The sequence below is a fragment of the Gossypium arboreum genome, chromosome 1, assembly GCF_025698485.1.
Source record: "Gossypium arboreum isolate Shixiya-1 chromosome 1, ASM2569848v2, whole genome shotgun sequence".
Lineage (NCBI taxonomy): Eukaryota > Viridiplantae > Streptophyta > Magnoliopsida > Malvales > Malvaceae > Gossypium > Gossypium arboreum.
In genome coordinates this window covers 51828182-51846135 of record NC_069070.1, presented here as the reverse complement: position 1 = coordinate 51846135, position 17954 = coordinate 51828182, and the positions used below count along the sequence as shown (strand labels likewise).

At 35.3% G+C, this 17954-nt stretch overlaps 1 non-coding gene across 1 annotated transcript; it reads right to left on the bottom strand.

Annotated features, from left to right (window-relative positions):
- Positions 1-1756: 1756 nt before the first annotated feature.
- Positions 1757-1863, bottom strand: LOC128282228 (small nucleolar RNA R71). The gene has a single exon (XR_008272437.1). It is a non-coding gene; the product is annotated as a small nucleolar RNA R71 (small nucleolar RNA).
- Between the last annotated feature and the right edge of the window lie 16091 nt (positions 1864-17954).

The following is a 17954-nucleotide window of genomic DNA, read 5'->3' as shown; positions in this document are numbered from 1 at the left end:
CACGGGCGTGTCCCTACCGAGCCCAGGTCTAGCCCAATTCAGAAAAGGCCAATTTTGAGGGCTCTTAGGCATTCCAAAGCCTATTTAAACCCCTGATGAGGCACTTAGATAGGGGATGCATAGGAGGAAGGAAGGAATTTCTCAAGAAAAGCCGATCGATCCATCTCAGAAGCCGGATTCACCATCAAGACTGAAGATCTCCCTTCAAATTCCCTCAGGAGCTTTGGGTTTTCTTATGTTTTGTTATTTTTATTCTTTTGAGATGTTTTCTTTCATTAGTATGAACTAAAACCCCTCAATACCTAAGGGTAATAAAACCTAAGATGGATCTTGTTATTATTATCTGAATTGTATGATAAATATTTTACTTGTTCATAATTATGTGTTCCTAATTCTTGTTTTGATATTCCAGGATATTGATTCAAGTTAAGCTCTTATTCAGAGGAGGAATAGACCCTGTCTAAGCGTAAATTTTTCATAATTAAGCGGAGTTGGTTTTGCGCCTAGAGATAGGGTGACAAGATTTTGCCAAATTAGGGAGAAACCTAATAAGGGGATCCATAGATCGAGTTAATGCAACCCTAGGGTGTTAATTAGAAAGAGATTTCAATTATTCAAACTAGGGTTAGATGTTGTTAGTCTCGAGAGAGATAATAATATAACTTAGGGATCTCTACGGAACAAGTTGAATGAATAAATCGTCTGATTCAGAGTCAAATAACAAATGAAGTCTAAGTGGATTTTTCCTTAGGTATTGTCTCAATCAATCGAGTTTTCCAAAAAGTATTTTCCCCAAATTTCTTTTCTTTGATTTCTTAGTTTAGTTAATTAGTTAGATAAACAAAACCTTTTTATTTTTTAGGCTAGATAATAAAAAGAAAGTGATACTATTTGTTCCTTTAGGTTCGATAATTCAATCTTGCTAAAGCTATACTACTGTTCGATAGGTACACTCTCGTTCATCGTGATAATAGTTAGTTTCAAGAACGATTCATTATAAATATTTAAATCCTGTCACGAATATCACATATCAAGTTTTTGACGCCGTTGTTGGGGAACTAAGATATTAGGAACACTCGATTTTTATTACTTTAGCCATTTACTTTTACTGCATTTTAAATTTTATTCTAATTTTTACTACTAATTTTTCTTTTTCCCTTTTTCTGGCAGGTTCTTATAGTTTATGACTAGAAGAAACCCATCAGGACCATTACTTTTTGACAGTGAGATCAATCGTGCAGTTCGCAGAAACCAAAGAGAAATATTGCTAAGCTTAAGATACACAAAGCACGAGCAAGAGGACAATATTCAAACCACAACCGAGGAGATGGCTGAAAACCAAGAAAATCCGCTACCTCCTGCAATTGTTGTTAATCAAAATCCTGCTCTGCGCACTATGTATGATTATGCTAAACCTAATTTAACAGGAACTGAGTCAAGTATAGTTAGACCTGCTATTGCTACAAATAATTTTGAACTGAAACCTAACACAATTCAAATGATACAGAAGTTTGTTCAGTTTGATGGTTTGCAGGACAAGGATCCCAACTCTCACTTGGCAAATTTCCTAGAATTTTGCGATACCTTTAAAATTAATGGCGTTTCTGATGACGCCATTATCCTTCGGTTGTTTCCTTTTTTGTTAAGGAATAAGGCTAAACAATGGTTGAACTCGTTACCAAGAGGGTCAATTACTACTTGGGAACAAATGACTGAAAAGTTTCTATTAAAATACTTTTCGCCGGCTAAAACAGCTAAGTTACGTAATGATATCTCTTCTTTTGTGTTGATGGATTTAGAGACACTCTACGATGCATGGGAGAGATACAAGGATCTCTTGAGACGATGCCCTCACCATGGGTTACCACTCTGGCTACAGGTTCAAACTTTTCATAATGGCCTAAATCCTTCGACTCGGCAGCTGATTGATGCAGCCGTTGGAGAAACTATCAATAATAAGACATCTGAGGTGGCTTACGAATTTATAGAGGAGATGCCACAGAATAACTATCAGTGGAAAGTCATAAGGATAAAGCCAACAAAAATAGCCGGTGTTTATAACGTTGAGTCAGTCACCATGCTCTCTAATCAGGCAGAACTCTTGAATAAGAAAATTGATGGTTTTCTTAGTTCTTCACAGGTTCACCCAGTAATGCAATACGAAGCAAGTGGAGGTGAATCAAGCAGTTCAGAATACCAACCTTATGGCCACAACATGGACAATGAGAAGTTAAATTACATGGGTAACAATTCTCGATCTCAAAACAATTCTTATAGCAATACTTACAATGCAGGTTGGAGGAACCACCCAAATTTTTCATGGGGAGGCCAAGGAAATCAGAGACCACCTCTAGGCTACCAACAACCACCTTACCAATAGGAAAAGAAGCCAAACCTTGAAGAGATGCTCTCAAAGTTTATATCGGTGTCAGAAACTCATTTTTAGAATACCGAGACAACACTTAAGAATCAACAAGCATCGATCCAAGGGCTCGAAACTCAGATTGGACAGCTTGCCAAGTTGATTTCTGAATAACCACAAGGTAGCCTGCCAAGCAACACTAAATCTAACCCAATGGAGCAACTCAACGCAATTGTCATTCAAGATGAGGAAGGGTTAGTGGCAAAACCAAGGCCAGAACCTGTGGTAAGCGAAGGTAAGAATGAGGTAGTTCAAAAAAAACAAAAATCAGTAAGTATAGAATATAAAACTCGTGTCCCATAACCCAATGCAACAAGGAAAGATCGCTCAGACTAACAATTTGGTAAATTCCTTAAACTTTTAAAGAAACTACATATTAACCTACCATTTATTGAAGCACTTTCGCATATACCGAATGCAGTCAAATGTTTAAAGGAGCTTCTAGCAAATAAACGAATGTTAGATGAAAGGTCGCATGTAGAGCTAAATGCGGTTTGCTCAGCCATTCTTTAGAATAAGCTACCCAACAAACTAAAAGATCCAGGGAGTTTTACGATTCCTTGTTTAATTGGTAATTTAGATGTTAATAATGCGTTGGCTGATCTAGGGGCTAGTATCAATGTTATGCCTTACAAATTATTTAAGCAACTAGGTCTAAGGAAACCCAAACAAACTAGGATGAGCATTCAATTGGCTGATAAAACCATTAGATTTCCTAGGGGTATCATTGAAGATGTTCTTGTTAAGATTGATAAATTTATATACCCAGTAGAGTTTGTTGTTCTGGACATGGAAGAGGATAGTAACGCACCCTTAATTTTAGGAAGGCCCTTTTTAGCAACCGCCAGAACAATTATTGACTTTGGCACAAGTGAACTCACACTTCGTGTTGGAAATGAAACAATCACCCTTCAAACCCGTAATTTGAATAAAACATCAAAAATTGAAGGTGACTATACAAATCATTCGGCTAAAACCAACCATATGGTGCAACCTTCTTTACAGAAAACAAGTTTGAAGGACACACATGAGCCATGTTCAATCCACAACAAAGGATCTACAAATGAAGAATGAATGTTACAAATCGAGGAGTTAGATGAATGGCTGACATTTAAACCGAGAAAACACGATAAACCAAAACTATGCTAGAACGAGCTTGATACCTCACCAAATCAACTTAAGGTTGGAGATAAAGTTTCATTAGATGCCGCAGATCCTCACATTGACACTGCCAAACCGAATGAAGAAATTCCTCTTATGGTACTTAGCATTTTCCCATTTGGTACAGTCGAGGTAAGTGATCCCAAATTCAGCACTTTTAAGGTAAACAATACTCGTCTTAAACTTTATGTTGATAAAATTGAAAGCAGGGATAAGTGTAAACTCCTCGAGCCACCATGAACACACACCAGAGATGTAAGTCGAGCTTAGACTATAAATAAGTGCTCCTCGGGAGGCACCCTGAGCACTAACAATATTACTTTATTTAAATTTTAGTTTTTAAAATCTAACATACTAACTAAATCATTGAACACAGGCTTTTCAGAACCACACAGCTAGGCACACGGGCATGCCGTAGGCCGCGCACATACCACGGGATGCAACACGGCTGTGTGAAAATAGGGCAAAAATTTTTTCCCCAACACGGGATGCGATAAGTAGCCACAACCGTGCGACATGGCCGTAGGTGAAACTGCCAAAATAACACGGGCGTGCAACATGCCCGTGTTTTTAAACTTTGGGTAAACCTGTCAATTTAACACGGGCGTGCGCCTGCATACACGGGCGTGGCAGAAGCGAACGAAGATCGACACGGTCGTGCAACACGGGCTGAGATTAGAGCACACGGGCGTGCCCCACGGCCGTGTGCCCCAATTTCTCTATAAACACCTATTATTTATTTTACTTTATTTTTATCTCTATATTTTGAAATTATTTTTTTATTTTTTTATTATTTCCTTTTAATACTATTTTATCCTGAGTTTTTACAATTTTTAGTCTTCGGCTATTTCATTATGAGTAATTATGCTTCAGTATACCTCTTAAAGAGTTCTTGATTTTATTACATTTAGAAAGAGCTCCAAAGCTCATCCTTGCATAGGAACTAAAAACTCCACCGGGAAAGGTTCTCCACGACTGCCATGTCTTACTCGACCACGACGATAGCTACCGCCAGATATAATATTCTTTTGGCGTAGGACTTATGGACTAATGAACCTCTACCACCACCGGAGTATCCTCTTCCACTCTCACACCGATTATCCTCCAAAACTCCAGTTCAAGGAATTCATGCATCATTCAAGAAGTTTCACTTCTCTCCCTATCTTATCATTATGAATCTATCTTTTTCATTATATCTATCTTTGTACATTGAGGGTAATGTACTTCTTAAGTGTGAGGGTCTTTTATATCATCATTAGAAATCCCTGAATTGTGTCTTATTCTCATGTAAATCATTTATATCACTATTAGAATGAATTTTAATTAATTTATGATTTTTATTGATATGTCTTGAATTAAAACATAGGCATTATGCATTGAGTGTTTAAACTTTAAGACATTAGGGAATCAAGCATGATAAGTTGATTTTTGAAGAATTAAAAACTTTTGGTTGGTTTTCCCAAGTTTAGGTATTATCTTGAGTTGAAATTCACAGGTTTAAACATCACAAAGCCATAATTTTTGTGAGATTTTGAGCTTTTAGAGCATCTATCTTTTCTTTCATGCTCACTTTTATTGTTGCTTTGAGTGTGTCAGTATTGAATTGTTATTCTAGAACTTGCTTGATTATGCATGTCAAGACCACACCATTTGAGTTGATATGTCAAAATGATAAAGGCACTTAGGTTTAACCCACTCACTCTACAAAAGCCTACCTTCATGATTAACCCTTAGTGAACCCCTTTGAGCCTAGCAAGCCATTAATTGATTTACCCTCAATAGTAATCCATAAACCATTATTGTTGAAATCCCTTAATTTGATCCCTATTTTTGTCGAGATTTGATTTGAAGTAATTGCTTAGCTATGTTTTGCTCTTCTGTGTAGCTGACTTGTTCTTAAAAAAAAAATTCATACTTACATATTAGTAGTAATTTGGTATTGTTGAGCCGCAGTATCTAAATTCCATCTTCTGAGAAGAAGCTCACTTGTACTCAATTGATGTTTAATTATATTTTCTAGGTAGGCAATTTTTCAATTCAATCTCGATTCTAACCTTTTCTTTCAGCTTGTGACCATACCCCCTAACTAAAGCCACGTTACAACCCTTTTAAAGACCTTTTGATTGATGTTCATCTCAATATATAGTGGTGGAGATTTGATTTTTATGCAAGCATATAGTAATGACTTTTCATTATTGAATATTGAATGCTTCATGTATTATCCTTCAACACCTCGAGTTATTTGAGTGAATCTTTAGTAAAGATGTGAAAATCTGTGATATTTTGAGTCGAAGGTAATTACTTAGATAAGGGGAGACACATATGCTTTTATGATAAATACTCAACTTGGAATGTTTGAAACTTTGATGTTCTTTCAGTCAAATTCTCAATGTATGATTACTTATGGATTATTTTGAGATATTATTAATAGGAATTATAAGTTAAGAAGAATTTATTTTGATTGTTAGTTGAGGGTTTTGCTTGAGGACAAGCAAATGCTTAAGTGTGGGGGTATTTGATAAACCATAATTTATACATATTTCTATCTCATGCTTAGCACATTTTATGGATGATTTTTCCTTAAAATTGGTGAATTCGATGCTCCTAATGCCTTAATTTCATGTTTTATACTTACGTGAGCATAGGAGAGTGAAAAGAACGAGAAACGGGCAAAAAACGGAAAAAATGGGCTAACGTACGAAATCAACACGACCTGGACTTCCTCACACGGGAAAACCACATGGCCGTGTCCCTTTGGCAAGGTTAAAGCATGATTTACATGGGTAGATCACACGCCTGTACCCATTTAACAACTTTGAGCACGACCTTAAGCAATCGCACTTGGGAATGTCACACGGGCGTGTCCCTACTGAGCCCAAGTTTAGTCCAATTCTAAAAAGGCCAATTTTGAGGGCTCTTAGGCATTCCAAAGCCTATTTAAACACCTGAGAGGCACTTAGATGGTGGGCGCACAGGAGGAAGGAAGGAATTGCTCAAGGAAAGCCGATCGATCCATCTTAGAAGCCGAATTCACCATCAGGACTAAAGATCCCTTCAAATTCCCTCAAGAGTTTTGGATTTTCTTATGTTTTGTTATTTTTATTCTTTTGAGATGTTTTCTTTCATTATTATGAACTAAAACCCCTAAATACCTAAGGGGAATGAAACCTAAGATGGATCTTGTTATTATTATCTGAATTGTATGATAAATATTTTACTTGTTCATAATTATGTGTTCTTAATTCTTGTTTTGATATTCTAGGATATTGATTCAAGTTAAGCTCTTATTCAGAAGAGGAGTAGACCTATTTAAGAGTAAATTTGTCATAATTAAACGGAGTTGGTTTTGCGCCTAGAGATAAGGTGACAAGATTTTGTCGGATTAAAGTGAAACCTAATAAGGGGATCCATAGATCTAGTTAATGCAACCCTAGGGTGTTAATTAGAAAGAGATTTCAATTATTCAAACTAGGGTTAGACATTGTTAATCTCGAGAGAGATAATAATATAACTTAGGAATCTCTACGGAACAAGTTGAATGAATAAATCCTCCGATTCAGAGTCAAATAACAAGTGAAGTCTAGGTGGATTTTTCCTTAGGTATTGTCTCAATCAATTGAGTTTTCCAAAAAGTATTTTCCCCAAATTTCTTTTCTATGATTTCTTACTTTAGTTAATTAGTTAGATAAACAAAACCATTTTATTTTTTACGCTAGATAATAAGAAGAAAGTTGATACTAGTACTTTTAGTTCTTTTAGGTTTGATAATCCAGTCTTGCTAAAACTATACTATTGTTCGATAGGTACACTTGCTTTCATCGTGATAATAGTTAGTTTCAAAAATGATTCATTATAAATATTTTAAACCTGTCACGAATATCACGTATCATGAAATGAAATTTAGTTAAGGGTAATTTGACTATTGAATAGAGTATTGGTTTTGATGATATATTATATTACCGTGATAGAACTTGTGTTCCAAATAATCTAGATTTGAAACATGATATTCTATCAAAGGCTTACAGTAGTATGTATTCTATTCACCTTGGTAGCGTGAAAATGTATTGTGATTTGAAACAGATATACTAGTGGTCAAGTATGAAATGTGAGATTTGTGAGTTCGTAGCTAAATGTTTGATTTGTTAGCAGGTAAAAGCAGAGCATCAGGTACCATCGGGATTGTTAAACCTGTTATGAATCCTGAGTGGAAGTGGGAGTGAGTAATAATGGATTTCGTATCTAGTTTTCCAATAACTACAGAAAGAAAATTTTGATCTGTTTGATTTTTGACAGATTGACTAAATCGACACACTTTATTCCAATCAGAATAAATTACTCACTTGAGAGGTTAGCGGACTTATATGTGTCAGAGATTGTAAGATTACTTAGAGTTCTAACAACTATTATTTCTGATCGTGATTCAAAGTTTACATCGAGATTTTGGGGTAAACTTCATGAGGTTTCACACATAAAACTCAATTTTAGTACAACGTTTCATCCTCAGACTGACGGGCAATCAGAACGAGTAATACATATTCTAGAAGACATGCTATGATGTTGTATACTCGAGTACACGGGTAGTTGGGAAAATATCTACCGTTAGCTAAATTTGCTTATAATAACAGCTATTAGTCAAGTATTAAAATGACATCGTTTGAAGCTTTGTACAGAAGATAAGGTTCAAATTATCCTAGATTGTTTGAAAGTTTCATCTATTCAATAGAAATCGTACGCAAATTTGAAAAGAAAAGATATAAAATTTTCTGATGGCGATCGAGTATTCTTAAAAGTTTCTCCTTGGTAGAAAGTACTACAATTTGGCAGGAAAGGAAAGCTGAGTCTGAGATTTATCAGGCCATACGAGATTACTGAAAGAATCAGTCCTATAGCTTAAAAATTAGCTTTGCCTTCTGAACTTGAGAAAATTCACAATGTGTTCCACATCCCAATGCTGAGACAGTATAGATCTGATCCTTCAGACGTGATTCCTCTTTGTGAAACTGAATGACAGCCAAATTTGATGTATTTTGAAGAACCAGAGAAAATTTTCGCTTGGAAAGTCAAAGAACTTCGAAATAAACGAGTATCATTGATAAAAGTCTTTTGGCATTGACTTGGTACTCAAGAGGCTACCTAGGAAGCTGAGGGATCAATAAAACTAAAGTATCTGGATTTATTCTCAAGTAAAATTTTCGAGGACGAAATTTTCTAAAGGGAGAGAGTTGTAACAGCCCGTGTTTCAATGGTGATTGAACAGTGGTTTTGGACCACAAATTTTTATTGTGTTGGCCAGTAAATGTTATTTATAGAATATTTATGGAGTCATTAGAGTCATATTAAAATTTGGTTAAGAAATCTTAACGTTTATATAGTTCATTAAAGAAAAAGGACTAAATCATAAAAAACTGCAAAAGATTAATCGCTATTGAGTTAAATGTGTTAATTGAGCATGATATTAAGATTAGAGGGTTTAAATTGGTAAATAGACCTTATAAAAATTAAGTGGACGATTTAGTATGGTATTTAAAGAATTTTTATTGATTTAAAGGTTAAAAAGGTAAATGAGTAATAAATAAAGAAAAACAAAGCATGAAATCTATCATCTTCTTCCTTCATTTTCATGCTAAAACTGAATCTCCATTGTTGTTTAAGCTTTGAGAATCAACCAAGTTCAACACCTTGCATGTGAGTGATTTCTTTACTTATTTCTTGTAATTTATATGTATTTAGGATCGTTACAACTAGGTCCAACTAATCTGTACATTCGTTTTTTATTCTGTTAAAAATTTTAGAAGTTTCCATTGATGAATCTTGAATGGTTTTTATGATAATTATGTTTTTGAAGCTTTAATTGTGATTTTTGGTTGTTTTGTAAAGTGATTTTAGTTAGTTTTTAATTAAATGAATAAATTGTTAAAATGTTAAAATTACATGGTTAATTGGTGAATAAAAGGTGTTTCATGGGCTATTTAGAAGCCTTGAACATTCGGTTTGTATGATGAGTTTTTAGAAATGGTTAATTTTATGATTTTTGGGTTAAGGGACTAAATTGCTTCAATTTGTAAAAGTTAGGGGTAATTGTGTAAATTATAAAAATAAAATGGTATAAATTGTAGGATAAATTGGAATATGAACTGTACACTAATAATTGGGAAATTTTACATTTTAGATAAAGATCTTGTTGATTTACACAAAAAAGAGAAAATTGCAAAATAGTCTCTGAACTTCTGCAACTATTACAATTCAGTCCATGTAAGTTCGTTCGATTTGTAATTTAATATCTATATGTATTGTATGATGATATGATATGAAATAGTGGATATTAATTGTTTTATTGATGATGTAAAGTTGTTTGGGAAAATGTTATTGAATTTTAGTACTTGGGCCAGATGAACGTAAGATAGAGTACAACTAAATGACGATGTGTTATGTGAGGTTGGAGACTAGATTGATGTGGCATGCTTTATATACCTTTTTCTCGAGTATACCAAGGTTTAGTATTTGTTGCGAACGTTTGTGTTATACTACCCTGTTCTGGCATGTTATGAGGGGTAGATGTATAGCCTATAAGCTAGGCATTCAGTGTCGAGACGTATTATTGGTTGGTGATTTATATTGTTATATAAGTGTGTATACTTGTGGTACCATTGAGGGTACATTGGTTAGGCACTTAAGATGGTCAAATTAGCATGATTTGAACATGTTTAATTATAATTTGAATAGGTCAAATGGTTGGTAAATGGATTATTTAAAGTCCAAGAAACCTTGAAATGGTAAACTTGATGTTTAAGGTTCATTTAGGTGCACATGGCTTGGGACACGGGTTGCCACACGGTCGTGTGCCACACACGGTCTGCAACACGACCATGTGTATTAAGTCAGTGAGTCACAGGGACTGGCACATTGTCTGTGACACAGTCATGTGTATCAAGCCAGAGAGTTACACGGCCGTGTGTATCAAGTTAGTGAGGTACACAGGCAGAGGCATGGGCTGGGATGTAGTCATGTGTCCCAATTTTGAAAGTCACATGGTTTGGGGCATTTCATACGGCATAGCCACACAATCGTGTAATATCCTGATTTTAGGCCTAGTCAGAATAGTGGTTTCGTGACCATAAAATCTGAGATAGAAATAATTATTTTATGATTATTTTGAGGTCTATGATATGATTGCATGATTGTGTGAAAATTTCGTGAAGAAATTTTATGCATAAAGTGCTTAAATTGAAATTAGGGACTAAATCGAATAATTTGTAAAACTTGCATTCTAGAAGTTTCTAGTATGAAATTGTTTTGAAATATTAATTAGGAGGTCTTAAATATAAATTTTACCAATTTCTAAGTCTATGGACAAAAATTGGACATGGATGGAATTTTTGGAAAGTTTAGTAGTAAGGGTATTTTGGTCATTTAGGGGTAAAATGAATTAAAATACAAAATTAAAAGCCAATTTTGCTCATCTTCAACCCCATGGCTGAATATAGCAAGGATAAACCATGGTTAGGGTTTTTCAAGCTTCCAAGCTCGATTGTAACTCCATTCTAGCCTCGTTTTTAATGATTTTTACGTTTTTAGAGTCCCGGTAGCTCGATTAAGCTTATGCTAGCAATAATTCAACCTAGGGTTCATATTTGGAAAAATAACCAGAGGTGAAATTTGTGTATTTTGGTGTTTTATGATAGAATATGAGGTTTTAAATTATGTTAGACAACTTGTGCTACTCGGTTTTAAGCAAAAACTAGCAAAAGGGCTTAATCGGTAAAAATACCTAATAGTCATAAGTAAATGTTAGAGTGAGAATTTGATGTTTCCATAGAAGGGAAAAATGATCAGCATGTCATAAAACTTAAGAAAATAGGCTGAAGTTTAATTTATGAGCTTTGGGGCAAAAGTGTAAATATGCAAAAGTTTAAGGCAAAACTGTAATTTTGGCATAATATGATTTTGGGTCAATTTGAATAATGTGAGTCCTAATTAGACTATATTTTAAATGATAGAGCAAGGAAAACTGAAATTCGGGCTAAAATGGAAAAATACCAAGTTGTGGACGAAATGGTAAAAGTAGCCATTTTCACATACGAGGTAAGTTCATGTGTAAATAATGTAGCATAATTGTTATTTTTAAGGTATTGATGTTAATTATATGATATGCTGATTTTTTTATCGTGAAATATTATGCTTTGTGGTTAATGTTGAGTAATATGCAAATTATGTTTACTACTTGATAAATGTGAATTGCTACCGAGTATCGGTTCCGATATTCCATGGAAGATGGCAATGTGAGATCAAGGAAAAAAGCCCGTTTGAACCTTAGGAATAGATTAGGATACAAGTGACATGTCACTAGGATGGTTGAGCATTCGAACTCGTTGAGTTGAGTCCGAGTTCACTTATGGATGTGAATGTTCGAACTCGTTGAGTTGAGTCCGAGTTCGTGAAATGTAACTAGGCATCCGAACTCGTTGAGTTGAGTCTGAGTTCACTTATGGATGGGAACGCCCGAGCTCGTTGAGTTGAGTCCGAGTTCACTTAGGGGCGGGTTACATGATTTCTTGATTACATATATGGCATTTATGTGCAAATTATCCCTGTATCAAAGTTATATTCCGATGTGTTCAACGGGTAAAATTTCTAGTGAAATGGAAGAACACTTAAGATGCAAGCGATGTTTTGGTAAGTGTTGTGAAATGGACACTTTGGACAGGTATGTTCTTAACCCTCGGGTTGAAAATAGATACAACAACGATAAGGTGGTAAGATGATGAATAATGTTCAGAAATGTGATATATGTTTTGGTGATACCATGCTAAAGTTGTTTGGTATATTTGTATTGTTATGTTACTTGTTATTTACATATGAACTTACTAAGCATTTATGCTTACTCCCTCCTCTTTATTTACTGTAGTTTTGAACAATCCAGCTAGGGAATCGGGACGGGTCGAAGGTTCGATCACACTATCCAAAGGACTTTCATCTGGGTAAATGGCTTGTAAAACTTAAGTATGGCATGTATAGCAATATATTTATTTTGTGTAAATAATTTTATGATATGGCCATGATTGGTTGAGAAAATGTTTGATATTGATAAGTCATGGTGATGGTTAAATTTAGATCATGTTTGATATCATGGAAGTTTAATAGGTTATCTAGTTCATAACAACTCATGAAAAGAAGAAATTTGCCTTAAAAAAGAATATTGCTGCAGCAATAACATGAATTTGAAAAATCACTAAAAATAGTATAAATGGAATTAAATGATGAGCAAGTTATTAAATTGAAGCTTAATGAGTCTATTTTCATATGGATAAAAAAAACAGGCATATAAATTATACTTTATGAGATATTTGAAACCTTGTGAAACAGGGCCAGAGTGATTTCTGGATCCTCTGTTCTGAATTTAAAAATTCATAATAAATTGTACAAAAATAATTAGAAGTCATTCTTTATATGTACAGATTCCTTATTTAGTCTAGTTTTAAGAGAAACAAACCTAGTAGTTATTTAAATTCTGTATAGAGAGATATCTGATTCGTAATACACAGATATCAGAGCAGCCAAACCCTGAAACAGGGGAGACTTTAACTAATAAACTGTACTAATTGGCCCAACCAAAATTCTAGAAAAATTAGTAAATATATATATGAGTCTAGATTTAGGAAAATTTATGGATCTTGATTTTGAGTTTCGTAACTCGAGATATGATTTTTCTTGTAACTGTGACGCGAGTAGCTAGAAAGCTGTGAATGTAGAAACAAAAGATTTGAAGTTCTTAATTTGATAAATTATGTTTGGTAACTCCTCAAGCTTGACTTCGGCGACGGTTTCGGGCGTGGGGGCATTACAAGTCGTGTGTTCCTTGTTTATGTAGTTTTTCATATTTTCCTCAAATTTTTTTGCTTGTTTCAAATTTGTCCCTGATAGTTTTAAGATTATTTCTTTAGTCTCTTAAGCACGCCCTGAATTTTTGGGCCTAGAAGTGTTGAACCTTGTGCACGGGAGCAGCTAAGAGACTGCACATAAAAGTTTATGTGTTCAAGACATATCACAAATAAAATGTTTGCTCTATTGGTTAAGTAATTTAGGAGTTGTTGGGAGTGTTTTAAAAGTCTTGGGTTCAAATCTAGGCTTTAGCAAAATTTTTAGTTTTCCTCTTAAATGAATTCTGGTGTTAACAGGTGAGCCTTATATTTAATTGTGGTTAAAAAGTGTCTCAAATGAGCTTGTGGTCCTGTGGTAAGTGGCGTGTGGTAGTTTCTTGAGGTCTAAGGTTCAAGTCTTGGCAAGGTAAAAAGAGTATTTATTTTGCTACTCTTGCCATACGAGAAGCAGAAGTGGATTGGAATTCTGCAAGGTGGAATTTTGAATTAGTCAAAGAGTAAATGGAGGAGTAAATCAAAGAGGATATTAAGGAGGATTTTTAGGACAGATAGGGGGAGAAAATTAAAGGATTTTTTATGAGGGGAAGAGTTGTGGATGTTGGTGGACATCAACCACTCAGGAATTCAGCTTAGTAGGGGGAGTGTGACTCTCCATTTCGGGTTTTTGGCTACTCTTTGTTCTGAAGCCGAATGTAGTGTTGATTTTTGGGTATTTTCTTTCGTTTTGTGCTTTTTTCACTACTTCTTGGTTTCCTTGTTACTATTTTGCTCTTAACTCTTCGTCTCCAATCAACATTTTTTGTTCTTCTCCCTCTAGCTGATTATGCCATTTTCTCCTATTTTGTCTCTCTTTTTCTCCATTTTTGCTTTTAGTTTTTGATTACCCATACTTCTCCTCTCGGTTAGGCCTCAAACTATTTCTTTTTTCTTTTGATCTCTTGTCGAATAACCTTTATCATCTCCTCTTTTCTTGTCATCCTTTGACTATTAATATTCGAGCAGTTACCGCATTGCTCTCTCCCTACTTCTACTTTCGGCTTTTACAGTTGATCTTTAGTCAATCGGTAAGTTGTTTAATTTCTATTCTTTCTATTATCATCTCTTTCTTTAAGTATCTAGGCCGAATACTATTTCCCTAACTCTCTTTTTTATCAGGTTTCTTTTCTTTTTTCATTTTTGGAAGTAGTCGAATCTTCCATCTCAGGGGTGGGTGTTCCTTTTTATTCATTGGTGTTAGGGCATACTCTAGTAGGCCGATTAGTGGTATCTCTTCACTTTTGGTCAACATTTTGGTAAGTGTTATACAGTTGGTGCAAACCTTTGATTGGTCAGTAAATGGATTCGATTGTTAAAGTCTCAGTTGTATTACAGGATATCTCTAAAGGGGGTCTGAAGTCTCAGTTGTATTACAGGATATCTCTAAAGGGGGTCTGTAGACTATCTCTTATAAAGGATTAAGTGTGAGATTTGCAGGCGATCGACCAAGGTAGGTGACTAGAACCTCTTCGTTAAGTGGGATAGAGAGGGAGTGTTAAAATTCTGTTGTTAGGAGATTTATGGTATATCTTAACTGAATCAGGGTTTGGAGCTTGTGGATTTTAGAGCAGCCTTCGCAAACAGGTGCGTATTCCACACTATTGGACTGTAAATTGGCAGGAGCCAAAAAGTCGAAGTGCCGAAACTTCAGCATTTGAGGCCTCACGAGTGTGCGATCGCTTATGGGGTAGACCGAGCCCACAAATCTTGTAACACCCCGAACCCGAGACCGTCGCCGGAGTCGAACACGAGGTGTTAACAGACTTCAAACCACTTATTGAGAAATTCCAGACAAGCTGCCAATCTGTGTACTAGTCGCTTCAAAAATCATAACTTGAGTTTTACAACTCAAAAATCAGTTTTGTAATTTTTCCCTGAAACTAGACTCATATTTCCCTCTACATATTTTTTTCTAGAATTTTTGGTTGAGCCAATTAGTACAGTTTATTAGTTTAAGCCTCCCATGTTACAGGGGCCGACTACACTGACCTTCATGCGTTACAACTCTAATAACTCCCTGTGCAGGGCTTCAATACTGATGCCGTTTATTTCTATAGAAACTAGACTCAAAGAGGAATTTATAAATATATGGTATGACTCCTAATTATCTCTGGTTAATTTATAATGAATTTTCAAAGTAGGAATAGGGAATCCAGAAACTGTTCTGGCCCTGTTTCACGAAAACCCAAATATCTCTTAACATACAACTCATATGACCGTTTCGTTTCTTCCATATGAAAATAGATTCATCAAGGTTCATTTACATAATTTATTCACTATTTAATTCCATTCCTACTATTTTTAGTGACTTTTCACATCCACGTCACTGTTGCTGCCAGCCTCTGTCATTAAGGTAGATTTTTACCTACTTCATCATTTCCTTGATTCATCTAGCCCTTTTAACATACATGGCACAAAAGATAATCACGATTAACCATTCCCAGGGCTAATCGATTCCAAACATTACCACATCTCTTAATGAACAACATACAAAATGATCATGATACCATGCGAAGGTGCATACAAGCCATTTTCGCATGGCTAAAAGTTTACATACCAAATTTTCAACAAAACATATTAGCCTATACATGCCAAAATGCTCTCCTAGACCCACTAAGAAGAAAGTACCAAAAGTTGCTAGCCGGTGTGATGACTTTGACGACGGTCTCGAGCACACCAAAATGGATCAAGAACCTAGGTAAGCAACAAACAAGCACACCAAATGAGTACATAACTCAGTAAGTCATAAGCACTACTCTACCATCCAACGTTAATAATCATTTTTTTTGTTTCTTTCAAATCATAACAACTATGCTACAGTTTCTTAAATTCTTGGTTCGATCTCATGCCAAGTCCTTCAATTAATTCAATGCCAAGTCAGCCCAATCAATGTAGACCCATTTCCTCAAGTTTGGAACAACGATGCACTAGATAAATCTATGCATACACCGCACAACCTCAAATTCGATATTTAGTTAATAGCTCAATCACTTACCTCATTCATCACAATTTATACCAACAACCAAACGTTGCACACATAGTGATTATTATGTCCGCACACATAGTGCCATAGTAAATCGCACACATAGTGCATTCGAGATAGCCTCATGCCTCAACCTCCCAATCGGCACACATAGTGCCACATAATCTTTGCACACATTGTGCCCTATGTCAATTCATCATGGTAAAGCAATTTACTAAATTCAAATTGTACATATGGTTATATTAATAAATAGGAGAATCACTCCGAAAAATATCCATCGAAGGAGTTCTCACAACAAGTGCTTAAGGACTTACCTTGCGTTGAGTATAACGGTTCTGACCCGGCTACTCGATGTTCTTGGCTTTGCCCTTGCTTGTTTCTCCTTCTTTAACTTCTCGGCTTAATAGATAAATAAACTAGTTTAGTCATCTTGCTGTACATTTATAATTCAATTACACATGCACATGTATATTTGCATATTCGCAACCCTCTTACTAATTACCCATTTAGTCGATTATATACATGATTAAAGGTAACATCATGAATGGGCATACTTATATATATATATATACATACCCGATTGTGCACCAAAAATTTGACTCAACATCACCTACATACTCACTTTGATGGCCGAATATACATATACATGTATAGTGTTATCTACAACATCATCTAAACACCTAAATTTTTCTCATGCACACTTGATCAACCTTTTTCCCAATCTAGCATAGCTTCACCTCCATTTGTGACATCATATAAATTTGCATGTTGCTACATTTCTTAAGTTCAACATCTCTATGCCCATTATAGCCACTCCCATAATCAAATTCTAAAAATCGGCAACATCCCTTTCAACTATGTTAGCCGAATACTCCTCCCTTCTTAGTCCCAACTTCGCACCTCCAACAAAAGGACTTAACATCTTCCCTTTCATGCTAACATAACAAGCAACTTAGTTCATCCATACAACTAACATGTTAATAGCATCAAGGTATCAACTAAAATTTTAAGCTTCTTGTCAACTTCCAACTCTCCAACAACCCCAAATCCAACCTTGGGATAGATAGTATTTAGACCCATCACCCAAAGGTTGTGTAAACTTCAAAAAAAAATATCATTGAACATACCTTGATCTAAAGGACCACCTTGGCCGAATCTTGCTTCCTCTTCTTCCTCTAGTTACGACAATTGCAAAAGAAAGAAAACATGAGCACTCCTTCTTCCCTCCTTATTAAGCATTCAACTCTCTCATTTTCATGCCACAAGAAGTGAAAGAAGATGATGAACATTTTTTTCTTTCTTCTCTCCCTCAACTCACGGCAATGGGGGGGGTACACCCACACCATTCTCTTTTTTTTTTTTTCTTTATTACCCATGTTTCTTATTTTATTTTTTCCTACATACCCACTAACTAAACATGTTTGCAACATGTTTCCACCCATAGCATGGCCGGCCATCATGCTTAAATTTGGGT